Genomic DNA, 26,545 nt, shown 5'->3' with positions numbered 1-26,545 from the left:
GAAGCGACTTAGATGTCCATCAGCAGATGAATGGATAAGAAAGCTGTGGTACATATACACAATGGAGTATTATTCAGCCATGAAAAAGAATACATTTGAATCAGTTCTAATGAGGTGGATGAAACTGGAGCCTATTATACAGAGTGAAGTAAGCCAGAAAGAAAAACACCAATACAGTATACTAACGCATATATATGGAATTTAGAAAGATGGCAATGATGACCCTGTATGCAAGACAGCAAAAGAGACACAGATGTATATAGCGGACTTTGGACTCGGAGAGGGAGAGGGTGGGATGATTTGGGAGAATGGCATTGAAACATGTATACTATCATGTAAGAATCGAATCGCCAGTCTATGTCCGATGCAGGATACAGCATGCTTGGCGCTGGTGCACGGAGATGACCCAGAGGGATGTTATGGGGAGGGAGGTGGGAGGGGGGTTCATGTTTGGGATAGCATGTACACCCGTGGTGGATTCATGTCAATGTATGGCAAAACCAATACAGTATTGTAAAGTAAAATAAAGTAAAAATAAAAATTAAAAAAAAAAATAAATGAGGGAGAAAAAAAAAAAAGAATACAGTGAGACAATATCTGCAAGCTTATGAGAACAGCGAAAAGCACCATAGAAATGAAGACTGCTTTTTATAATAGGACACCTTCTTCTCTCATTACTGAAGGGAAGAAAACACTTCTCTAGCCGTTTTCCATTCCCTTTGCCGTAAGTTACATTACCATCAAAACATTTGCTGTTCCTTCCTACCCATGCTCCATCCTGTGGGAGAATTATGCTGTCACACCCACTGAGGGTTGAGCCCCATGGCTGTCTTGGCCCTTGGACTTATAAATAACAATGGCATGTGCCATTTCCAGGCAGAAATGGAATCCAAATTGCCTGCTTCTACCATCTCTCTTCTCTCTTTGCATGAGATCAACCTTTTCCAGTTAGGGCTGCCACTTCTGCCTTGGTCCCAGAGGGAAAAGGACATGGAGCCCAGTCTCAGCTCACCTGCAGAGAACCAGACAGGAGTCAGAAATAAACCTTCCTCTGTTGTTGGCTTCTAAAATGTTGGCTTTACTTGTTACTGCAGCATAATTTAGCCTAAACAGATACACCCTTTTCACCCCTTAAGTACCACCCTCTCGCCCTTTTAGGACACACACAAATACACTGTACAGAGAGCACTGTTGTGAAGTTGAGAAACAGTGCTCCCCATCATCAATTGTATTACACTCCCTCTCCTGCATTGAAGAGGCCAACCTTCATCAGAGGTTATTGCTTTAAATAAGGCATTTAAATAATGTACTTAGGGTTGACCAACTTGACCCTTATCTTTTCTTTTCCTTCAAACATTTGTAGAACGTGTCCCATGTCAAAGTCTGGACATCTAGAGGTTTAAAAGATCCAAGCCTTGGTCCTGGTCTTTAGAAATCTTAAAAAGTCTGATGCAGTCGGATGCTGTGTATCTAATGCAGGAGACACGAGTTTGATCCTCGGGTCAGGAAGATCCTCTGAGGAAGGAAACGACAACCCGTTTAAGTATTCTTGCCTGGAAACCCCCATGGACAGAAAAGCCTGGCAAGCTATAGTCCGTGCCGTTGCAAAGAGTCAGACACGACTGAGCGACTGAACAACAGCAAATCCTAACGGCTATAGAAGAAGGCAGTGTCGGGTGGTGAAGGAGAGTGCCGCTTTGGTGAAAGTGTCTGTAGGTGTTCGTATAGGTGTCCCCGTTTTGTTGTATGCCATCCTTAAGACGTTAAGTATCGTTGCTTTCTTAGTTAAGCTTATCTTCCTTTCTCCATCTCTTCCTTAGCGTGTATTTATTGTGCCATTTAATTGTACTACGTGCTAGGCTTCCTTATTCTCAGTATGTAGTTTTTAGTCAAACAGTTTACAGACTCGCTCACTGCGTGTGTGTGCCCTTTCTTTGTGACATATGGTGTAAACTCTTTGGGCTTCCCTTGTGGCTCAGCTGGTAAAGAATCCGCCTGCAATGCGGGAGACCTGGGCTCCATCCCTGGGTTGGGAAGATCCCCTGGAGGAGGAAATGGCAACCCACTCCATTATTCTTGCCTGGAGAATTCCATGGACAGAGGAGCCTGACAGGCCCCAGTCCATGGGACTGCAAACTCTTTAACTTCTTTACCTCCATTTTTCCCCACAACAGAAGTTGCTTAACACACTATTAAAACAAAATTATAGTCTTAATAACTGATTGACTGTTTTCTTTGGTTTTTCCCACTCTCAAGTTTTTAGTTCTCACCATATGATATATGAGGTTCATGGTTGTTAATCCATGTGCTCCTTTTTTTTCTTCTTCTTCTTATGGTATCTGATGTGCTTAAGGCTCTGCATGGGAGAACCAGTTTGTCTTGGCTTAGTAACACCTTACCTCAATTTGGAATAATTTCCAGATGACTTGTCATATTTCAGATCACATGCCTAATAATGTGACTAATGACTAGTCCTGGCTTTGGATGATGGCGTAAAACCAGAAGCTTTTACAAGTCTGTCTGGCCAGCGGTTGCTAGGTTAAGACAGTGTACAATCTAGCCATCCCCTTACTTTATGACTGAATTCAAACTGTTTTCTATCATATTACTTCTGGCCATCTCTCGAGTTTGATTTCAAAAGGCATAACAAGGTTAATTTATTACTAAAGTCCCCTCTTGAATCAAGGGGTTTTAAACTTTTTGTCCAAGATGCACAGAAGGAAGGGATTGTCCACCTCCATCAGATGGGAAGGAACACTCAGGGACTTGCCGTAGTTTATCACTAGTGGTCTGCTTTTAGGTCGGGTGATAGGTTTATGATTGTTGATTTTATTATTATTTTTCCTGACCAATATGTTAGATATATTCTCTTATATGTAATAAATACTCCTTAACCAAACACATTTTTTAAATGTGATTTACAGCTCAAGTTGTAAAGTGCATTCATCACATTTATTTTGGCAGAACTGAGTCACCTCAGTTATTTCTGCAATTTTAATCTTTTTTAAAACACCTGTCCAAATGCCCTCTTAAGATAGTGCCATCTTTTTTCAACAGGGCAAAACAAATTTTCTATGAAGATACTATCTATAGACCCTTAATTTTCAGACAGTCTTCATGTCAATACCAGCATTTGTATAACTTGAAGTTTCCCCAGAGAAATGTTTTCTTTTGTTTTGCCACAGAGAAATACCTTTTCTTGGGAAGATATAGAAAGTTGATGTCTGGCTATTGACTATGACTGCCCACTAGTTCCTTCTCTTCTCTGCAGGGAAATCTAGATATTTACACAGAGCTGGAAATGTTAGCTCAGCTCTCAGTCACCTGAACTAAAAGCCCACTCTTGTCTGGCTGCTATGGATATCGGACAGGATGCCACCAGCTCTGGGGTCAGACATTCATAGCTTTGAAGCAGGCTGTGACACGTCTTCATGATTGACCTTAAGCTTCAAAACCTTCTCGAACGCTCAGTTTCCTCATGTGTTCAGTACAGTTGTTAATACCTGCCTTGCTGTACTGTGTACAGGTTAAATGTCAAGTGATATGTGCACGATGGAAGCCACCATCATTACTAGATCCTCAGTAAATGAATTCAATTGCACGTTTTTCTTGCTATAGGTGGAATTTCAAGTACATTTTCCTATAGGAACAATGTTATGAATGGGGTTTGAGTGTCGTATTAGAACTATTAACATTACACCTCAGATAAATCATGAGTTAAATAGGCCTTTAAAGACTCGCCAGAGAAGCCAGTCTCTCTACATCTGGTCTCTAATGAAATGCATTTCAAGTGCCACAGAAGAGTTCATTAGCTTTAGAGTTCATTAAACAACTCTCAGAATGTAATTTATTACCAGATTGAAGACTGTTGAGATAAGCTTTTGTGTTAGACTTGAAATGGAATTCCTTGATAGGTGCTGATGTTTCAGGGACAGACAAAGGAGCCCTCCTTTTTACTTCTGGGAAGTAAACACCTTCTGGAGAACTTAGTTGCTCTTTCCTCCAGTTCACCTAGGTAGTTCTAGCATAGACTAGTCAGTTATGGGACCTTGGCCCCTGGGGTGGCTACATGGCCCATGCTGACCAGTGTGAGTTTTTCTTCAGAACTTTTAAGATTATAACTATGGAATAGCCCCTCTCAGTGCCAGAGCTGGGAGTTAAGTGGAAGAAGGCAGATTTTAGGAAGGGAGAGCAAAGCCAACATGTAGAAGCAAAGATGTCCTCCTGTCCTGGTGGAGTCACAGTGAAATGGCCCTGGAGCCCAGCCACGCCTGTGGCTTTCATGTGGCTAGCCCTGGCGGCTCAGCAGGTAAACAATCTATCTGCCATGCAGGAGACACAGGAGACGCGGGTTCGATCCCTGCATCGGAAAGATCCGCTGGAGGAGGAAATGGGCAACCTGCTCCAGTATTCTTGCCTGCAAAACCCCATGCAGAGAGGAGCCTGGTGGGCTACAGTCTGTGGGGTTGCAAAGAGCTGGATATGACTGAGTGACTAAGCACAGAGTCAGTCGCTCTATCTTTTGCCTCTGCTGCTTCAAGTGCCATGTTACCTGCAAGTTAAAGAAAACTAACTAATCTGGTTGTTTATATTTGGAATATTTAAGAAGTGTGTCTCTGTCATGAGCAGTTATAATAAATGTAATTGCATAGTAGGGCAGCTGATCTATCACAGCTCTTTTAGGACAACGGTAGTGTTTATTCTCATCTCATAAAAGGAGAACTGTATTAGCACTAATCAAAAGAGATGAGTGACTATGGATGAGAATGACTCTTGAATAGAGGCTTGCTCTAATGCAAATGTCGTATACTTTTTTATTTTAAACCATATAAGCAAATGGAAACTTATGATGGTTCTAACAGTTATATGTTGCCTCGGACAACTGCCATGTGCTAACTTTGATGCTTAGGAGTACTTTAAGGTAAACAGTAAGATATTTCTATTTAAGAAGGAATTGGTCTTTGGTGAGATTGTCAAATATGTGTGTATGTGTTCCTTATTGGAAAGGGAAGATAGAAAGACTTAGTCCCTCTGTTCTTGTGAGTGGGTTAGTATTTGGGGAACTGAGATGGTATGTGCTGACACTCTTTTGTAAACTGTACTTCCTTTTAGGAAGTATCAGATTTGCTTTCTCAGTAGTGGCATTCTTTACTGTTGGAACATGTCGTAAAGAGCAAAGACTCACATCTGTCGCTTGGGTTCTGATTGCCAACTGGGCTGAACAGCTATAATATTTGTGTATTCTCGATGTGTCAGCAGTTAAAGGAAAGTTTTTCTTTCTCCTTTGTGGCTGTTATATAACTCAGACACCATTATATCAACAACAGCTATTTATTCAGAATCTGCTAGATCCTGGGGAGACAAGGCCTCTGAAACATTGTCTCTGTCTCCAATGGACTTTTGTCATCGGAAAGAGAAAAGCCAGAGATTTCAAACAGAAGGAAGACACTTAGGCTCTCTAAGTTAGTTTTGAGATGGAGGTATTAAAGAATAAAGCTGTAGGCATTTGGAAGAGAGGAGAGTTCCCTGGGATTTGAACCAGTCAATAGGGTTCCAGAAAAGGAGGGGGTTGGAGAGGATCTGAAAGGTGGTAAGTTTTAAGGAGAGTGGGAGAGACAGAGGCCATGAGTGGGCCCAGGTATGGAAGTGGTAGTGTGCCTGTTGCTTTAGGGGAACAAGAAGTAGGCTGGTGGGATTATTTGGCCAAAGGTTTTTTAAGTGGAAGATGGGGGCTGAAGAGGTGAAAGCCAGCTTTTGAATGACTGAACATCATGGCCCCAGATGCTGGGAAAGATTGAGGGTAAGAGGAGAAAGGTGAGGCAGAGGATGAGTCGGTTAGATGGCATCATTGACTCAATGGACATGAGTTTGAGCAAACTCTGGGAGATAGGGAAGGACAGGGAAGCCTGGTGTGCTGCAGTCCATGGGGTCGCAAAGAGTCAGACACAGCTTAGCAACTAAACAGCAGCAGCATCATGGCGCTGAGATTGGAGCTAATCGTTTCTTTTTTAGAACCATAGATTGCAAAGAACAAAGACTGTCATTTTAACTTTGGACAACAAAGATACCCTAGAAATGGTGACCCTTTTTCTTTTGTGAGAACATTCTGATAACGTTGGTAATTGTGTCCTTATTTCCAAAGCATAAGGATCATTGAAAACATCTTTCAGGTGCTTTGAGCTATGATCACAGGTGAACTTATTTATGAACCTTCCTTCTTCTTGAATGGAGCACCCACTGTATACATTTTCAGCTTGACTGGATCCCAGATTAAAAAAAAAAAAAAAACAACTAGAGTCTCTCTCTCTTTCCTGTGTGGGTTACCTTTCCCGTCCTCTTTTATCTATGTATGGCTGCACACATGCATACAGTTGCATATTTTATTCTATTTTTTATTTTATTTTTTGGCCATGCTTCACAACATGTGGGATCTTAGTTCCCCCAAAAGGGACTGAAACCATGCCCTGTGCATTGGAAGTGTTTAACCACTGGGCCACCAAGCAAGTCCCCAACTGCACATTTTAAACTGCAAGGTCACGAAGTTTATTGAGTTGCTCATATTCACAGAGGTTTTATATATATGTATACACACACACACATATATAGTCTTTCATATACTATAAAAGAGCTACAGTTCTTGATGTAACAGCCAACATATTATCAGTTTGAAAAGTGAAAGTGAAGTCGCTCAGTTAGTATAATTGACAGTAATGGTTTCATAAGCAGAAAATCAATGTGCCTAAAAATCAGTATTAATTTCAATGACTGTTTGAAGAAAGTTGCCTGCAACACACATGTTTTCCTCTTGATTTCTACTACAAAACTCTACTTGTTTGATTGATAAGAGAGAAGAAGTGTTTATGATATGATGGCATGCTGGACTCTGACAGTTATCACGTGACAATGATGTCCTGGAAGCAGAGAGGATTGGACCTCGCAGCAGGAGCAGCAGTTAGGAGACTCAACTTTAGTGACCCTGGCATGAGGGTCACTTGAACCAGAATGGAAAACCAGTACAAATATGAAAGACATTAAGAAGCTGTCATTATGCCAGGTGATAGTGAATTGTCAATAGGGAGGGAGGGAGCACAGATGATTCTAGAATTTAATTTACAATGTCTAAGACCATAAAATTAGCTTTATAAGGAATATGAGAGTCAAGAAAGATTTATCAGTTTCATCGTCTAGGATATAGGCCCATTTTATGTGAGTCCCTTGGACTGCAAGGAGATCAAACTAGGCAATCCTAAAGGATATCAGTCCCGAATATTCACTGGAAGAACTGATGCTGAAGCTGAAGCTCCAATACTTTGGCCATGTGATGCGAAGAAGTGACTCCTTAGAAAAAACCCTGATGCTGGGAAAGATTGAAGGCAGGAGAAGGGGACGACAGAGGATGAGATGGTTGGATGGCATCACTGACTGGATGGACATGATTTTGAGTGAGCTCCAGGAGTTAGTGATGGACAGGAAAGCCTGACTGCAGTTCATGGGGTCTCAAAGAATCAGATGACTGAGCAACTGAACTGAACTGACTGACTGACTATGCCTGTTGCTAAGGTTAAATGTTAGGTCATAGGTTTATCTTGCGTCTGCCCTGTTTGGGGCCATAACTTGCTTAGGAATCTGCAGAGAAAGATGAAGCAGTTTACACAGGGCCACATACCTGATCACTTACTGGCAGAGCTGGGATGAGGACAGGACCTTTGGACTCCTGGTGAAGCGTTCTATTCTTCCATGACGGTTCACAGAAAAGAGCAGCATTTTATAAAGAGCCCTGATCTCCCTTGAGATTTTATCTTTGCCTTAAAAGAGTATTTTAAAGAAATCCTGGCCTATGGAATGATCGATCGGTTTTAAACAAATACAAGGAAGTTAAATTTAGGTCTTCTCCAAAGCCAAGACAGTTTAATTGGTAATTTTAAAAATAAAAAAAATTATTCATCTGTAAAAATTCTGCCCCCACTAGTAATCAACTGGTGCTCAGGACCTAGCAGTTCTGTGGCCTCCTGTAATTTGCCAATTTCAAACTACTTAAAGTTTCTCTTTTCGATCTTTCTATTCCAAAATGGTGTTTAGGGTACAGTGACCTAGATAGAATGAATATTTCCAAAATCACGCTTACTTTTTAAAAGTTGGTTTAACTGTGGCATAAGCGGAATCATTCCAATTCTAAGCCTTTTTTTTTCTTTCTGGCTACTAATTAAATTTCTCTGGTAAAACAAGAACACCAAATTCAAGAATTCTAAACCAAAAGCTCCTTGAGGGTTTGTTTTTTTTTTTTTTAACCGCTTAAATAAGGAACACTCACACCATGCAAATACCAAAGAACTATTTGAGTTCGAAAAATTTTTGGATATTTTAACTTAACCAGAATTTAAACAGAAAAATTACGGGCCAGTTTGTCCACAAGTTTGGAGATTTTGAGTCCCAACTCAGAGGGACAGACAACATTGTCTGACTGCCTACTCTATGTGTCACTGTGTCAAATACTCTGCCTGTATTATTATATATAATCTGTCCAGCAAAGTGCTGGATTTTATCTCCTTCATTGCTGATAATTAACTCCGCAAGACCAAACAGTGTCAGAGGTTAGATCTCAATCTTGGAGGTTAGATCCCAATCTGCTCTGACGCCAGATTCCGAGCTCATTACATCCAGGATCGCTGCCTAACTCAATTAACTTTTACTAAGTAACAGAAATTAACATAGGTCCACTGATCAGGTTAGTTATCATAACAGAATTTATCCTTGTTTTTCTTGACGTTGTGAAAGGCTTAAGTTTTCAAAAACAAAAACAGAAAAACAAACAAACAAAAAAACCCCAAAAGGTCTGTAAGTCTCCTAAACCTGACATAAATCAAGAAAGGCAAGTTCCGCCTTAACGGACTGTGAACACGCTTATTGGTTAGGATCGCACGGGCTGACTCATTTCTTTTTTGCTGTGTTAGAGGGCCACACCCTGAATTCCAAAAAAAAAAAAAAAAAAAACCCTCTGCTGCCCGGCCACACCCGCGGGTTCCCTGCCGGAGCCTCTGGGGTTAGAGCCGGAGTGCCTGCTCGCAGCTGCCCCCCGGAGAGAATCCTCCCGCCGCACGTCTGTCCGCCCGCCCGGCAGGGCGCCGGCTGCGAAGCGCCGCGGTCTTCGCACGCCCGCCCGGCAGGCCGCGGGAGAAGGCGGTCCGGGCCGGCGGAGGCGCGGGCGCGCCCGGGAGCCGGGGCCGGGGTCGGCGCGCCCCGGCCGCCTTCGCCTCTCCACCGGAGTCCCGGGCGGGCAGCGCGCACCCTGAGCACGCCGTACCCGCGCGCAGACTTGGCGCCCCAGGAAGTTTCTGGAGACTTGGCCTCCAGGGAGGGAGACCGTAAGTACTGCTCATTCTGGGATGCTTGGCTTCATTAATAGGCTCTCTGGGGGCCGCGTGGTAACACTCTCAGACAGTGAGACCTGGTTAAAAGCTGGGAGAAACAGCCTTCCCTGCCTTGCAGAAAAGACTTGGTATCGCAGGCTTTGCTATTCCCTCTCCTAAGGGACTCTTAGTTTTTACTGGATGCGCTTTGATGATCAAACAGGCAATTGCTATTGATCCCTGAAAACTCTAACACGGTAGTTGATTTTAGAAAGTGGGGTCTCAGTAGAGGTAGGTAGGCTAACAGATGCTCTGTTGGGGTACGTTTGAGAGTCAAGGGGCCAGGAGGTGGTTTCCGTTTGGGGTTATCAGGCTTTCTTAATGGAGGGTTTTGAGAGAGTGGGGTTGTATTAACAGCTTGGTTGCTCTGTTTTGGGGAAGTACTCACTTTCTCAAACTCCAGTCGTGGTACAGAAAGGTCCTTCAGCCAGCTCCTTTGCCTGATTGGGAGCAGCTGGTGAGTGAGCTCAGCGCGCAGTGCCAGAAGAAAGCACGTGCTCCGGGTATTTTGGAATGAGCGTGTTTACTCCACAGCCGTGCTTTCTGTTTATTGTGGCCAGGTAACTACTCTTGTGGCATTTGGGGAAATGAAAACACTGAGAAGAAGGCGTGGTGCTTGCTTTCCCCCACCGCCCCACCTGTTTGTGTATGATATGTGTAGATGTTACTTAAGTTGTAACGGGAGCCAGAAGACCTAAGGTCTGTTGACTCTGTTGAATTGATCACTTTTCAATTTGCGTAGGAAGAGTGAGCCTCTTTGAAAAGTCTGCTTTTATTTAGAACTGCTTTTTATGTAAGAAGTTATCAGCACGTGCATAGCGATTTGTATGGTGGAGGCAAATATTTTCTTCTAAGAGAGGTGAGGAGGTGGAGGAGAAGCAGATTATTTCTGTGATTATTGTTTTATTGAGGACACAGTGTGACTGTTGTCACCACCAGAAACTCTGTACTAAAAAGGCAGGCTGAAGATACCACAAGAGCATAAAGAGCATAAAGGATTTCATAAATGAATTATGAAATTACACCTGCCAATTTTAAAGGTATGAATAGTACCTTTACTCTTCATTTTTGAAGATACAAACTAATGCAACAGAGAGAATGAGTTAAGTGCTTAAGCAGCTGACTTTTTTAAACTCTATAAAGGAAGTGCCTCTGGAAAGAAATCACTTCCAAGTGGAATAATTAAAGTAGTTTGCTAGAATTTTTAATCAGTTGCACTTTGAATTCCTAGTTCCACTTCTTTTGTGCTCATACGCTCATGGTTAAATTCAGTTGCTTTGAGTTTAACTAATCAAAGGCCTCTGAGTGAAAGGTGACATCTTGGGAGCCCATTTCTTTTGGAAAACAGACTGTGATGTTGACAGAAATGACCATAAGTCTACTGGGCTAGTTGGAAGAGCACCACCCCCCGCAGGTGGTGAGAATGGGAAAATATTTAATTAACTCTAAGATGTCTAAAATCTAAAGGGATAATTAAATCTAAATTTCGCTTCCAGTTTCACCTGGTAGCTATAACAGACCGGAACATTTAAGTGAGATGCTTCACACCTGCGGCCTCATTTTCATTTTTCCCAGTAATGCTGAGAGGTAGAGGTATTATCAGCTCTGCTTTATGGATGAAGAAGGTTACGTCATCTCCAGATTTTGCAGCTGGTTAATTTAGTTTACAAGGTAACATTTAGAATTTGTCATTGTTCCCCGTGTGGCCCCAATTGCTCCTAATATAGTGTTGATTTTTCTGTGTGAAGTAATCCAGAGGAGGTTCTGGGTTCAAAGCAGATTTTCGAAGGGGTTTTAAGCTCCTCATTGCCCCAGTGCTAGAATATCAAGGTTCCAGGAATAATGCATTTACTTTGGAAGCTTGCCGTTTACAAGTATTTGCTAAGCAAGCCCTCTTCTTCACAAGCCCTGCTGATCCTGAGGCTGCCTCATGGTTGCTGGTTTGCGGGAACTTTCTCCTCTTTTCTCAAAGCCCTGCTGGTTGGGTGTGTGTAGATTCTTCTATTTCTCACCAAGTATGGCTCGGCCATTCTCTAATTTTAATACCAAGCACCTGAGTTTATGGTCATCCAGTGGGTGAGTGTCTTAAGTGCACTCCTGCAGTGTTTTATATGCTATGAGAAATGTTTTAAGATTTCTACTAGCATTTAGGTTAGTGCTGAACCTATTTGTTAGGAATGATAGGGTCGTGAAAAGCATGCTCTGTGAACGCTAAAGATTTCTGTTATTGTTGAAGATGGGGTAGGCTCAGAGCGCCTCACCAGGGGTGGCCAGTTCTGAGAGTCCATCTGCTGGATCCGACTTTCAACCTCACAGAGCCTCTCTGCCAGGCTCCTCTGTCCATAGGATTCCCCAGGCAAGCATACTGGAGTGGGTTGCCATTTCCTTCTTCAAGTGACATTCCCAACCCAGAGACTGAACCCATATCTCCTGCATTTGAGACAGATTCTTTACCGATTGAGCCACCAGGGGATCTTCTGTTGGGATGCCACATAATACGGAACAATGCCACTTTCTTAGAAGACAAAGAACTACATTGTCTGTTCCAGGATGGAATATGGCTCACATGCCACCTCATCGTTCTTGGCATCTGTTTGACACTGAATACCCGCCCACCTTCCCAAGCAAAACAAGGGTGCCTTGGCTTCCTCCTTGAACCTCTCTGAAGCCCCAGCTGCTTTAAGTGAATGGAATTCTTGAGGGTGTTGAAAGGACATGCGTCTGTGCTGATAAAACCATTTGGGGGTGACCTTGAGAAAATTGTGGGGAGGAGGAAGTGTGTCAGTCCACTTTGATTTTCACAACTGGGGAGATGGTAAATTCTGGAAACTTCAGCTGCAGAGTGTATATTGCTGTTTAGCAGGATGGTAAATCACATTTTTTAAAAGATGAGTTGGGATCACTTTTTACAAAAGTGGTGGTGATCAGTAGTAGCATAACTCGTCTCCAATAGACCCCATTTCCTTTTTGGTTTCTTGGATCTTGTGCGTGCTCTGCGTTCAGTCGTGTCCAGCTTTTTGTGACCCCATGGACTGTAGCCCACAAGGCTTCTCTGTCCAGGGATTCTCCAGGCAAAAATACAGGAGTGGGTTGCCATTCCCTTCTCCAGGGAATCTTCTGACCTCGGGGTGGAATCTGCATCTTTTGTGCCTCCTTCACTGGCAGGCAGATTCTTAAGCACCTGCACCACCTGTTACTTAAAAAGTACACGAGGACGTGGACGTGCCATGCTATGGATACGGCATGTCTGCTCTGGCAAAACATTTCACAGCGTGCTGTGTGTTCCTTACTCAAGATGGACAAATACGGGGTGGACAGCAGTGTCAGTAAGTGGGTTTGTGTCTTGTCATACCCAAGGAGGGATTATCAGTAGAGTCACCTCAGACTTGAATAAGGTGCCCACAGTATGCCTTGCTGAGGGCATTTGCTACAACTGGACAACAGAACTCACTCGTGGAGACAGAGAGTTTAGAACCTAGGAGGTGATAACCCCACAGTTCTCTGAAGTCCTGTTGATACTGGTTCAGAACAGGGGTTTTGGAGCCTGATCTTGGGCAAGTTATTTGAGTGCTCTTTGCCTCAGTCTCTTCATTCATAAAATCAGGTGATACTACTTCCTTCACATGGCTGTTGAAGATGGTAAGGATCAAATCAGATTATTCAACCCAACTGCTTAAAAACAGAGCCTGACCATAAATTGGGTGTGCCAATTTAGTCTTCTTTGTTGCTACTGCTTTTTCTCCTGTGGCAGTGTTGTGCCTATTTCTGGGTTTATGTTTAAGTATGTGTCCAGAATGGAGTAATCAGGCTTTTGGAGAGGCTCTAGAAGCTCTATGAACAGTGGTTAAAGATGCTAAGGATGTGTACCGTAGTGTAACAGCTTCGAGGCAGTAGTCATATACTGACAGGTGATCACTTCTGAATTCTGAGACACTTCATCCAGTCCAAGTGCTTTCTCTGAAGGAATCGTAGCTTGGTATAAAAGAGGTCTCCATTAAACTAGGATTTAATGGGATTCTTTTCTGGTTATCAGTGCAGTCTTTAACACCGTGGCTCTCCATGGTGTGTGAGTTACCCCTCAGGACACATTGGTCGTAGTTTTGATGGACACAGCTAGGGTGGGAAGAGTGCTGCTGGTATTTAGCAGGTAGAGAGCAGGGATGCTGCTGACATCCTGCAACGCACAGGACGGCCCCAAACTGACAGCTATCCTTTTCAAATGTCGAAAGTGCCAACATTTGAGAGACCCCGGCTTACCTCTTCAATATATGTGTTTCTCTTTGTGAAATCTGAGTACTGATCTTGGCTTTAGCAACATCACAAAGTAGCTTGAAGAGTATATTTATGAAAGGGCCTTTGAGAGTTAACGTATTCTGAAATCTGCAGATGAGTACAACATATACATTTTATCAGCAGCGACACAGTAAAGTATCACTTGCTCCATTCCAGGGAGAGAGAGATTATGGTGGTTTGAGAATCTGGTAAGTATGTGCTTGAGACTCAGCCCTTCCAGTTTAACTAGCTGTGTGATTTGGGGCAGGTTTCTTTAGCATATCCCTAAAATCTGTTGAAAGTTAATGTCTTTGACTTGTGAGTTTCACTGTGTGTGTGTGTGTGAGAGAGAGAGAGAGAGAAAGAGAGAAATAAGGTTTGGATTGAAAGATCCCCAAGTGTATATAACCCACCTGCTATGTCTACCTTGTAAAAGCAGAATGCTTTGTAGCAATGTTCATCTCTCAAGGAGGTAGTAATGAAAGGTTCCCTGAGTTAGAAAGAGGCTCTTGCTCAGGTTGGAGAGTGGAAGTTAGTGATTTTTTAAAGAGAGGTTACTTCCTAATTTTTTTCTCACAGTCTTCACTGCATTGGAACTGAATTGTTTAAAACTCACATAAACACATGAGCTGAGCCCTTAGATGGAGAAGGTGTTAGTCCCCCGACAGCTGGCCTCTGTGGGCATCAGGAGACTTTCCTCCTTGGAGCGGCAGGGAGAACTCGTGGCTGGCTGACACCCTGAGAGTGATGGCAGCCCCGAAGTGAAGTGTAGCAGCCAAGCCTCAGTGGCACGTGGAAGGGAATGACTTGAGGACCAACTTACACTTAGGAGAAATTTATAACCCAGACTAAACCCTGTTAGTGCTTGGAGGCTTACATTAAGCTAACCTTCAAGCTTGCTTAACCCTGCTGATGGTACAGAAATAGAAGGTGGTGTTCCAGACCCTCGTGGTCTCTCCAGCTGCTCTTGAATTGCTTGATAAACAGTCTTGGTGAAAACTCAGTGATTCTAATGGAGAATCTTGAACTGGTTACACAAAATTGCATACCACTTTGGGGCAAGAGTTTGATAGTCAAGCCAAATGGAAAGTCAGGTTAATAATAAACTAAATGAGGTTAACAGAGGCATCACAATTTTAGATAGTACCAGTGACCACAATTCTTGAGACAGCTTAGATGATTGCTCCATCCTTGGATATATCATGTTGATTTCTCCCATGTGGGTGAGACCAGAAAATTCCATAAGCTGCTGAAAGTGTTGTGGAAAGTGTTGGCAGGCTGATTATGGGTTTGCAAAGGCCCCTGGGCATCAGCTTAGTGAAACTGTGCAGTAGTGGGTACCAAAATCCAACTTTTAACCTTGTGCTGAGTCAACAGATCTAAGATAGATTTCTTTGAGTCTTGAAACTAGAATCTCACCAAAAGACCCCAACAAATTTTCGACCTAAAAGGAACAAAGGGATTTAAAATGTCAAAGTAGAGTGCAACAGGATAGCTCACCCTCCATGTCTAAGGCCTGTTAGTTTGTATTTTTGGCATTTAATGATTTTTAAAAAATGTATGTCTTTCAATATAAGTTGTGAGTGGAGTTTTTTTTTTTTTTTTTTAAAGCAGTCCATCCCCCTTTCCTGAAATTCCTAAAACCTTCATCTCCCTGTGAAATCATCGGCTTCTACCCTAAGTGTGGTGTGCATACCATACATGAAGGCCAGCAGGGAGATCCCTTCTGCTTTCTGACCTGAATTAAAAGATGAGACCCCAAAAGAAACTGTAAAATAGCTCTATAATGAATGGATCACAGAAAAGATAGGTGAAGTAAGTAAAGAGATTAAATGGCTTCTAGGGTAAAATTATAGCTTAGTCAAAGGTACTGACATCTTAGTCTGAAAAAGGATCCCTTTGAAGGGGAGTTCAGTGGAGTGAAACTTGGAGAGGTCAGGTTGGCCTTCCTATTGGAGAAGGTCCCCTGCCCCTCATATAGCATCACTGGATCTGCCTGTGGATCTGACCCCAGTGGTGGGGCCATCTGTGGGTTGACATCAGTTGGTTAGGTTCCAAACCTGACTTAGACTGTAATCTTGCCCTCGTCACTGAACACCCCTGAGCCTACCTGAACACTCACGTGCAGTGTCAGGCCACCCAGGAAGCCACAGAAGCCCTTCTGTGCCTCTGAGGCATTCTTCTGATTCTACTTTGGGTTCCTTGTGAATTATGCTTTTTGGGAGACAGGATCAGCACATATCAGCATCCAACATCTGGTCTACATGATGGTATTAAATTGATGTTTTTACTTGAATGTCACCCTGAGCGTGGTTAGCCTGAGCCATCTCCTGATCACATTTAGGAGTTGCAACATTCAGGGGTCAGCCTTGAACTGTGGCAAGTCCACTCCAAGATGATGGTACTCTGTAGAGACTAGCTGGATTCTCCAGTGTTTGTCTTTGCCCTGAGTACCCTTTTCTGTATGACCAGCAACGTAAGAAGGTGATGCCCATCCTAATGGTAGTATCTTTTTTGCATTTTTGAAAATGAGAAGAAAAATGAGTTTAACAGTGCTTTATCATGCTGGAAATGAGTGGTCTCTTGCTAGTGAGTCACGTAAACATGAATAAAGCTAACTAGAGTACATTGTTATTGTTACAATTACAGTGCAAACTAATTCCTACTTTGCTAGTTAGCATATCCTATAATTCTCATTTAGATGGCACAAATTACTAAACAATTACAAAAGTCCCCAGTCAAAGCAGTTCATAGCCAGCATTTCACAGCAGCGTTTTGCAGTGTGATTTAATATGGCTAAGATTCTTGTGATTTATAAAGCATACTTCTATTTATTTCTCAGGATAACATGGCCAGTTCTTTGGGGGCATTTGGGTTCCAGAAGCTGTGGTACTTGTGAAATCTATTAACGTAAAACTATCCTTTTAATATTATTATATTCCAATAGATATACTGAGCGATTCCCTGAAGTTAAGTACTTTTGATAGGAAGTGATTGTGTGCTGCTGAGGCATGGTTGGATGATACCAGTCTGCCAGCCTGGGAGAGTCACCTTCTGAAATCTTTAGCATTTACTTCCAGGAGGAGAATTCTCAGGAGAAGCAGGAGCCTGATGTCATTTATGCTGATGATGTCCGTGTAAAGGCCAGACATGTGAAAGGGAATGTTTCTAACCCAGAAGTTAGTCATGGCTGGTCTTTATCAAAGGGAATGTCTTTCACAGTTGCAGCAGCACCGGGGTAGATGAAGGTATGTCATGTGGCTACTGCACAGTCCCAGGAAGACAAGAGGAATCCTCTTGGAAAGAGAGTAAGGATCGGGCTGGGACAACAGGAAATTAGCATGGGGCGGAATAAGCATGGGGTAGTTCCCAGTGGGTTGAAAAATAGGGAACACAGAGCAAGAATTCGATTACTTACAATTCCAGAGCTCCTCCTCTTACTGGAGTAAAGCCTATACTTCCCAACAACCCACATTTCCTCAGACCTTCATTCTCAAGCTGTCATTGTGTTTAAAGGAGGTTTATTCTCTAAAAAATTTGTTCACCAAGGTCTCTGAGTAAATTGTGTGCTTCTGTGGCTGGGGATAAGGTAGGCCAGAGGTGGTTAGATTTTTACACTGTGAATAGAATGAACCAAAAGGCTGATAGTTCTACAGTTCCTGTGTTTCTGTCTGTGCCACCGGGTCCCCACCAAAGTCCACAAAAGCACGCACAGCAGGAGTCCTTCCCCACCACAGAGACGACCGTATGCTAGGCCTCTGCTGGCCAGCACTGTAGCCCCTGGCCACGTGTGGGTATTTAAATACAGTTAAATGAAACATTCTGTTCTTAGTCATGCTAACCGCATCCAAGAACTCAGGAGCTACCTGCCTGGTGGCTGCCATCGTGGGGTGGAGCAGATAGAGAACATTTTCATCAGTTCACCCCAGGAAGATGATTCAGCTGTAAGAAAGCATTGGATCCATTTTCCTCTGTACTGGCTCCATCTCTAAGCAATTCCTATGTAAACCAAAACATTTCTAGGATCTAGCAGTCGAGTCTTTTAGGCCAAATGAAGGTATATTATCGAAAACCCTAGTTTTCCTCCAGTTTCAATTTTGAATTCCAGCAGAGCATGACTGCTTTGGAGTCAAGGTGAATTATCAGCACATTATAACGTAACTGGTTCCTCAGGGACTAAGTAGGAAAACAGAAGCCATTTTGTTGACAGTTGAGGGTATTTAGTGAAGTTCCTCCATAGGTCACGGTGCAGCAGAAGCCCGAGGAAGAAACCTAGAGATAAGTCACGACTATCCTCAGGCTGGAGGGACTGGTCGTGGAGGCTGTTACTGAAGCTCAGGGGCCGATAAGAGCCAAAGCCCCAGAGGAGAACCAAAGATATCGGCAGATACTAGCAGATAGAAAGGTGAGAAGTGTTCCACTTTGCCGTCCGCTCTGTTCTCCGCCTTCTGCCTCTGCCTCCTGTTGGTTGAATCCAGCAGGTTGATTCCCTGTGACTCTGCAGAGTTGGGGACCAGAAGGGATGGATCTGTTAGCCCAGGGCTGACTCAGCTGGTATCTGTTGATAGAGACAGCTGTTATATATAAGGTGACCTCCAAAGGTGGCCCCCAGCAGGCATGCACAGTGGTGCAGTTTTCTGCACAGCACTTACCGGATTGCTTTCTGTGTTTCTCTCTGGAGAGGAACTGGAAGTCCTTGGCAGCAGGGACTGTGTTGCAAGCATCTAGGTACTTCGGGCCCCTGGCACATGGTGGGTACATGTTTAGGTTTTTGACAGATTGGTTCACAACTTACATTCTCTGGAAGATGTGTTTCTCAGAAAACTTTTCTTTCTTTCTTTTTTTAAAGAATATGTTTGCGCTTGCCAGTGCCCTCTCCTAGAGGGTAGGAAGGATGAGGAACCTAGGACGATAGTAACATGAGTAAGAAGAAGAGCAGGAGCGGGGAGGGCCTGGAGGTAGGGAACCAGGGTAGGAACAATCTGGGGAGTTCGTTAGGGTCTCATAAATAAATGTCTGGATGAGCCTACTTATCACAAGGGCTAGCTTCTCAGAATCCCTGCAGTTTGTCATTTTGGCCCCAACTAGAGGAAAGCAGAGGCCTCTGAAAAGAACAGCCCCCAGCAACTAAAAATTCTAGACACTGATTATACAGAAATGTAATTCCTGGTATTATAGAAATCAATTCTTGGTACGCTGTCTAGCTTTGACTTTTTCTCGCAATATTTTAAAATGTATTCTAATCTCAGAGATTTTCTACACTGAGCCCACTACTGTCCTGACTCATGTGATGATTTATGATAACAGTAAATTTGCACCCAGCATAAAGAAAGTATTCGATAAATGTATGTTCACCAAGTGAATGGGCGTATGGTTAGGAATCATAATTGAAAGCATTTGGCTGTTTTTCCTAACAGGAGACCATTGTGGAGAGTGCTGACCTAAACCTGTACGTTTCGTTATCTGCACTATGCTGTGTGGCGGTATTAGTTTCCTTACAGCTGCTCACCATGGTTGGGCCTTCTCTTTGCTTCACAGCTGTTGTGTAAGCCTGGCACTTTGGGGTTCCTTGAGCCACTGAGGCAGACCAAAATTCAGAGGCAGGTAGAGTGGTCTCCTATAGGACGATGGTGGTGTCATGGGGGTGATTAAATAACATCATACAAGTTTGTTTTTAAGCCGAGAAGCTCTGATGGCAGGGAGGCTCTTACACCTCCCTGGATTGTAATGACCCACATGACGCCCTCTGAAGGCCAGGGTGTAGGCAGCGACAGCGGTTCCAAGCAGGAGGGGACATGCTCCATTGAGGAGCAGTCTGTGGGGTAGACTCGGTGGGCTTTGGTGGCCATGTTCATGTGAGAAAGGGACGGAGTGGGGCAGGGTGATGGCAGTTCTTGACCTACCAGAGAGTGCCTTCCCCTGCTGTTCTTTTCCTTCCTTCTCTCATACTCCAAAAAAGTCCTTTTTTTCCATGACATGGAATTTAAGCTTACAATTAATTACACGGGTCTAATCTAACCAGGAGATCCTCTAGGGAGAACCACACTTTTTTCCCTCAAAGTAATTTTCATCTAAGTGGGAAAACAGTTTTAATACAATCAACAAATCATAGAACTTCTTATCTTCTGCCCTTCTATGACTGTTTCTTAGAGTTTTGTTGGAGGAATAACTTGAAAAGTGAGGAATAGAAATGTCGGATTTTTCTTGTCTCCCTTTCTAGCTATATTTGTTTGCTGAACAGATCTCCTGATCTTGGAGCCTGGAGTACTCAGCAGATTAGGGCTCAGGTTCTCCATGTGTCCGAGTGCCAGGTGTAGATAACTAAAGGCATGTCAGGTACTGTGGGCTGGGTGCTGGATTTGTGTTTCGCCTATGCTAGCTTAATTTAATCCTCACAGCACTATATTATAGATAGCAAAATTATATATATATATATTGTTTTTTAGAAGTGAGCAACTGGGGATGAGAGCATATAGGTAAGTTTAAGGCCATGCAAACAGAGACAGAATTGCAGAATGTTAATTGCCTGATTGAATGAAAGAAAAATAAAATTCTGAGAAAAGGGTGGGCTTTTCCCCCTCCTTATGCCAGTTATCGGTTTAATGCTTGTCAGCCGCAGGCTCACACTTTACTGCCTGATCTGCAGACATGGATCTGGACCCCTGAAATCCTTTTTTGCTAGCTCACTTGCATGATGTTGTTAACCACTGTTGGTAGAAGACACCAGAAGGACACTGCTGGGAGGAAGGCCCTGTGCCTCCTGGGTCCGTTGTGCTCCTTGGCAGCCCCATGCTGTGTGGGCAGTAATTCACATCCTCAAGCTTTGAACACTATGTAGTTTGATTACCTGTGTTATCCATATAGTGACTTATCACTAAGGGTGCTGAAGATTGTTTCTTTCCTTTTCTTTTTTATGGTTTGCCTCTTAAACCTTGGATAAATACATGGATAAGTTGGTGCCATTTATGAAATGTCATCCAGCCAGATGACATCCCGTGCTTTTTGTTTAATGCATGTGAAGATGTTTGTTCTGACCTAGAATTATAATTGTTGTTCCATCGCTAAGTCATGTTTGCAGCCCCCTGGACTACATACAACACGCCAGGCTCCTCTGTCCTCTACTGTCTCCTAGAGTTTGCTTAGTTTCACGTCCACTGAGTCAGGGGTGCTATCTAACCCTCTCATCCTCTGAATTATAATAACGTGAAATAATTCAATTTGAGATTTATTTCTGAGGCTTTATAAATATTTGCCAAAGGATGTCACAGTATAATATAGGGTTATGTTTTTATTTGTCTGTACTGGGTGTTTTATTTGGTTTGTTAGTGCATTTCTTTACTGCTTTCTTGTGAATTTGGAAGAATAGACCTTCCAGGAAAGCTTTTTAAAGATTTTCCCTCCAGGTTGCTTTCTGTGTTCCGTAGCTTTGAACTACTGCATTTCATGGCAGTCTCTTGCCCCCAACACCATGCAATGCATAATTTATCATTTTGTTTAAAACATTTGAAAGGGACAAATGCTCAGCCTTTGCCTTGAACCCAAGTTGGTACTTGATCCCTCTGTGCTGCTTTCATTTTCTCTATTTGCCTTTTTATTTTGGTGTGTTTTTCTCCCTCAGAACTCTCCTAAAGAAATGTTTAGCTCATTAAATATGTTTCCAGAGGTTCAGACTTTAAATTTTTTAAAAATTAGATTTTATTGAAAAACAATGTATAGAGAGATAACTGCCCATAATCTTAAATTTAGGTAACCCATGCTGATGTTGAAGATAAATAAGAAACAGTGCATGTACGTGGTTAGCATGCAAATGATACCAGAAGGTGCAAAAAGAGAAGGAAAAGCCTCTCCTCAATGTAACTGTTACGTTTCTTGTGGTTTCTTCCAGGGGAAAAATGTTTTTGGCATATATCTGTATCTGTCTGTCTCTGCTTTTCACATTTTTTTCATAAAAGGATTCAATTACACATTTTCTGTACAGTTGTGGGTATTTTTCCTGTGTGTGTATGTGTGTGTGTGTGTGTGTGTGTGTGTGTGTGTGTGTGTGTGTTTTAGAGCTCCTTCCCATCAACGTACGGATCTCTTCCTTATTCACTTTAATATGATATGGTTAAGCTTTCATTATTTATCCACACTATGGGTGTGTAGTAATTGGTTTTACCTGTGGCTTAATTCTAGCTAGTTTAGTAACTGCCAGGTATTTGTGGGGAGGAGTTGTGGTTTCCTAGTGGAGTTACTGTAGTTTGCCTTTTTGCAAGTAAACATCCTGCTGATATATCAGTAGGTTACATTCCTAATAGTGAGATTGCTAAGTCAGAGAATAAGTGCATTTTTAACTTTGTTATTATTCAGTCACTTACTTGTGTGCAGCTCTTGGGGATCCCATGGACTGCAGCATGCGAGGCTTCCCTATCCTTCACTGTTTCCTAGAGTTTGCTCAGATTTATGTCCATTGAGTTGGTGATTCTGTCTACCCACCTCATCCCCTGTCATTCCTGTCTCATCTTGCCCTCAGTCTTTCCCAGAAGCAGGGTCTTTTCCAGTGAGTTAGCCCTTCATATCAGGCGGCCTAAGTATTGAATCTTCGGCTTCAGCATCATTCTTTCCAGTGAATATTCAGGGTTGATTTCTTTTAGGATTGACTGGTTTGATCTCCTTGCTGTAAGGGCTTTCCTGGTGGCTCAGCTGGTAAAGAATCTGCCTGCAGTGCAGGAGACCCCAGTTTGATTCCTGGGTTGGGGAGATCTGCTGGAGAAGCAGTGGGTTACCCACTCCAGGATTCTTGGACTTTCCTGGTGGCTCAGCTGGTAAAGAATCTGCCTGCAATGTGGAAGACCTTGGTTCTATCCCTGGGCTGGGAAGATCCCCTGGAGAAGGGAACAGCGACCCTCTCCAGTATTCTGGCCTGGGGAATTCCATGGACTGTATAGTCCGTGGGGTCGCAAAGAGTCAGACACAACTGAGTGACTTTCACTATCCAAGGTACTCTCACGAGTCTTCTCCATCACCAGAGTTCAAAAGGATCAATTCTTCAGCACTCAGCCTTCATAGTTTAACTCTCACATCCCTGTGTAACTATTGGAAAAATCATAGCTTTGACTGTATGGACCTTTGTTGGTAGTGATGTCTGTGTTTTTTAATACACTGTCTAGGTTTGTCATAGCTTTCCTTCCAAGGAGCAATTGCCTTTTAATTTCATGGATACAGTCGCAATGGCACCCCACTCCAGTACTCTTGCCTGGAAAATCCCATGGACAGAGGAGCCTGGTAGACTGCTGTCCATGGGATTGCTAAGAGCTGGACACGACTGAGCGACTTCACTTCCACTTTTCACTTTCATGCATTGGAGAAGGAAATGGCAACCCACTCCAGTGTTCTTTCCTGGAGAATCCCAGGGACGGGGAAGCCTGGTGGGCTGCCGTCTATGGGGTTGCAGAGTCAGACACAACTGAAGTGACTTAGCAGCAGCAGCAGTCACTGTCCACGGTGATTTTGGAGCCCAAGAAAATAAAATCGGTCATGGTCTCCATTTATTCCCCTTTTATTTGCCATGAAGTGATGGGACAGTATGCCATGATCTTAGTTTTTTGAATGTTGAGTTTTAAGCCAACTCTTTGACTCTCTTCTTTCACCTTCATAAAGAGACTCTTTAGTTCCTCTTCACTTTCTGACATTAGAGTGGTATCATCTGTGTATCTGAGGTTGATATTTCTCCTGGCAGTCTTGATTCCAGCTTGTAATCCATACAGCCTAGCATTTTGCTTGATGTACTCTGCATATAAGTTAAATAAGCAGGGTGACAATATACAGCCTTGATGTACTCCTTTCCCAATTTGGAACAAGTCCCTTGTTCCATGTTCAGTTCTAATTGTTGCTTCTTGACCTGCATGCAGGTTTTTCAGGAGATAAGTGAAGTGGCCTGGTATTTAACTTTGATAAACATTACCAAATTGTACTCCAGAAAGGCTATAGAGATTTGTTGTCTTTTACCAAGGTTGTATCCTTCTCAATCTTCCACTCCCAGGCCCTGTAAATCACCAGACTGTAACAGTTTTGCCAGTCTGATAAGTTAAAAATGTTATCTGTGTATTCACTTGCTTATCTTTAATTACAGGTTTAATATCTTCCCATAGGTTTGTTGAGCATTTGAATTTCTTTCTGTAAATTGTCCGCTCTTGTGCTTTATTTTGGACTGTCTTCTTCCTCTTCCCCCTCTTTTTCCTCTTCTTCCCTATAGGGTTCTTTATCTCTGTCAAATTGATTTATATGAGCTCATTTTAAATTAGGGAAATTAGTCCTTTTATATATGTATTGCAAATATTTTTTTCTCCTGTTATATCCTGTCTTTCAGTGTTCATTAAAACATTGTTGCTGTAAGGAATAGAAAACTTTTTTTTTTTTTTTAAGAAATGAAAGAAGAGTGGAAATTTAGAAAAGTTGGCCATACTCCGTGCTATGTCTAAGCCCTAGTAGTTGTGGTTTGGGAGAGTGTGTCTTCTAGCCCTGGAAACCCCATGCCATCTGACACACCGAGACCACTCAGAAGGAGTAATGGGTATTGGTGTCCTTCCAACCTCCAAATTTGCCTAGGTCCTCAGTAATTTATTGGGTCTCTTAAGAGCTGGTGAGGTAATGAACAGCCCTATCTATAAATGCCAAATTTAGCCACTTGATGAGATCATTCCTGGTGGCCAGACACCATGGGTAATTCTCACTTCTGTGTCGTAGCACCTAGCACAGTTCCTGAAATGAAACACTGTGTATTGAATTTATGGATGGAGACCAGGAGGAGCAAGAAATTCTAGTAAGAGATGTGCAGGAGTAATGAGCTTGAGTGAAGAAATGACTTTAGAATGCTCTAGTCAGCTTGATGTGTTCATGCCTAGTGGCCAGAGCACTTCATTTCCTACATTGTAGCCCCTCTTCATTTAGCTTCTAGACAGCAGGGGTGGTTCTGAGATAGTGATACATTATTTATCTCATGATAAATTTTATAGAATATTGAATGTGGAAATAGTGAACTGGCTCCAAGTTCACTGGAGCCAGCCTCTTCTTTCTTTGTGTTCACGTGGCTACCTGTCCACTGGCCAGTCAGAATCATATCTATTCTCTTGTGAGTAGAGTGTTACCAAAACCATATTTTTAAATCTACTTTTAAAATCATGAAGAGATCAAGAATAGATATCTCTCCAAATTTCTTCAAAGAGCAGGCTTCTCATTTGAACATTTAAAATTTAAGATTCTGGTTAACAAGAATTGAGGATATAAAGGCTGGTTATATATGTAATATAAATTGTGACTCAGCCTGAATCCAAGAAAAATATTTATTTCACTAGTTCTTTATTTAATTAAATGTCTCCAGAGAAGATTTTAAGGATTTCTTAAAAGTTTATATATATATATATATATAAACATATATAAATATATATATATATATAAATATAATATACACTTCATGCTTTCACACATACAGAAAGCCTTTTAACAGTATCCTGTAAGGGGCAGTATTATGGTACAGTATTTTCTTGGTTTGACCTACAATGCTACTCCTTGAAAAGTATCAATAAATCTTAATTTCCAATAGGATCCTGGCCTCTTCTTCAAGCCGTTTGACCTAAGATGAGATATCTGATGGCTTTGTTTACTCTTCATAGTTCCATGGAGGCAGTTGATTCTGTTAAGCTGAATTTACTGAAATAAGAGCTTTACAATAGGAAGACGGATTTATTTTTGAGAAAGCTAATGCCAAGCTTTGACTTCTGTAACTGTTCAGTGATATTCAGTGCAAAAATAATTGGACATCAGAACATTTAGAGAACTAGGCATTGTTGTTCTGGATGATTGTGGTGCTTATTAAGCCTTCCTTTCAGTACAGGCTGCTGAAATAAGTGATGATGTCATTAATTGGTCTTAACCAGATAAATTCTTTTGTAGTTTGATAATGGCACTTTTCTTTTCTAAACAGGATATCAAAATGAAAGATAAATGGAGATGTGTAAAAATTCCTAGTTGTGACAAAGGGAAGCTCACAAATGATTTCTTGGGCACAATAGTTCTGTACCACTGTAATCCACTTTGTATCTCCAGCTTTAGCTTATTAATCAAGTTGACTAAATAAGGCTGACAGAAATTCTTTTGTAAATTTGTCTTTGACATTTTATACAGGAAGATAAATGAATAAGACGAATGGACTCTACTTTGAAAAATGAGTTTGTAAAATCAGGGGTGTCTGTAGTTTGTTCCACTCAGTGTGGGTGGGTTGGCAGGTGAGAACTTGGTATGTTGTCAAAAGGCATCAAGTGGGCCTTAGAGAAACTAAACAAATGAAAAATAAAATATTAATATTAACAGTTACCATTGTAAAAAAAAATGGTAATGATAACCCTCTATGCAAGACAGCAAAAGAGACACAGATGTATAGAACGGACTTTTGGACTCTGTGGGAGAGGGAGAGGGTGGGATGATCTGGGAGAATGGCATTGAAACATGTATATATCAGGTAAGAAACGAATCGCCAGTCCATGTTCAATACAGGATACAGGATGCTTGGGGCTGGTGCACAGGGATGATTCAGAGAGATGATATGGGGTGGGAGGTGGGAGAGGGGTTCAGGATTGGGAGCTCATGCACACCCGTGGCTGGTTCATGTCAATGTATGGCAAAACCAATACAGTATTGTAAAGCAAAATAAAGTAAAAATTAAAAATTAAAAAAAAAAGACGCTTTGAGAAAATGCAGAACTTTTGTGGGATATTTTTGATTAACTGGTGTAAATTTTTGGTGGTTATACACCTTTTGGAGGAATGCTTTGCAGTTGAAATAAAAACTATGACCCACTCGAAAATGAAACGAGTGAGATGTACAGTGAG

General features: G+C 42.3%; 1 protein-coding gene across 49 annotated transcripts in view; it reads left to right on the top strand.

Annotated features, from left to right (window-relative positions):
- SGMS1 (sphingomyelin synthase 1) overlaps positions 1 to 26,545 on the top strand; it is a 335,256-nt gene that overhangs the window by 214,416 nt on the left and 94,295 nt on the right. For 4 of the 49 annotated variants that reach the window (XM_060404917.1, XM_060404915.1, XM_060404920.1 and 1 more), the window contains one exon: positions 1,480 to 9,362. The exons of the other annotated variants lie outside the window; for them this stretch is intronic. The gene's annotated coding sequence lies outside the window, so the exon portion shown is untranslated. The remainder of the gene's footprint in view (positions 1 to 1,479; positions 9,363 to 26,545) is intronic. 49 annotated transcript variants of the gene reach the window in all.

The sequence above is a fragment of the Ovis aries genome, chromosome 22, assembly GCF_016772045.2.
Source record: "Ovis aries strain OAR_USU_Benz2616 breed Rambouillet chromosome 22, ARS-UI_Ramb_v3.0, whole genome shotgun sequence".
Lineage (NCBI taxonomy): Eukaryota > Metazoa > Chordata > Mammalia > Artiodactyla > Bovidae > Ovis > Ovis aries.
This window is presented reverse-complemented; position numbering and strand designations above follow the sequence as displayed.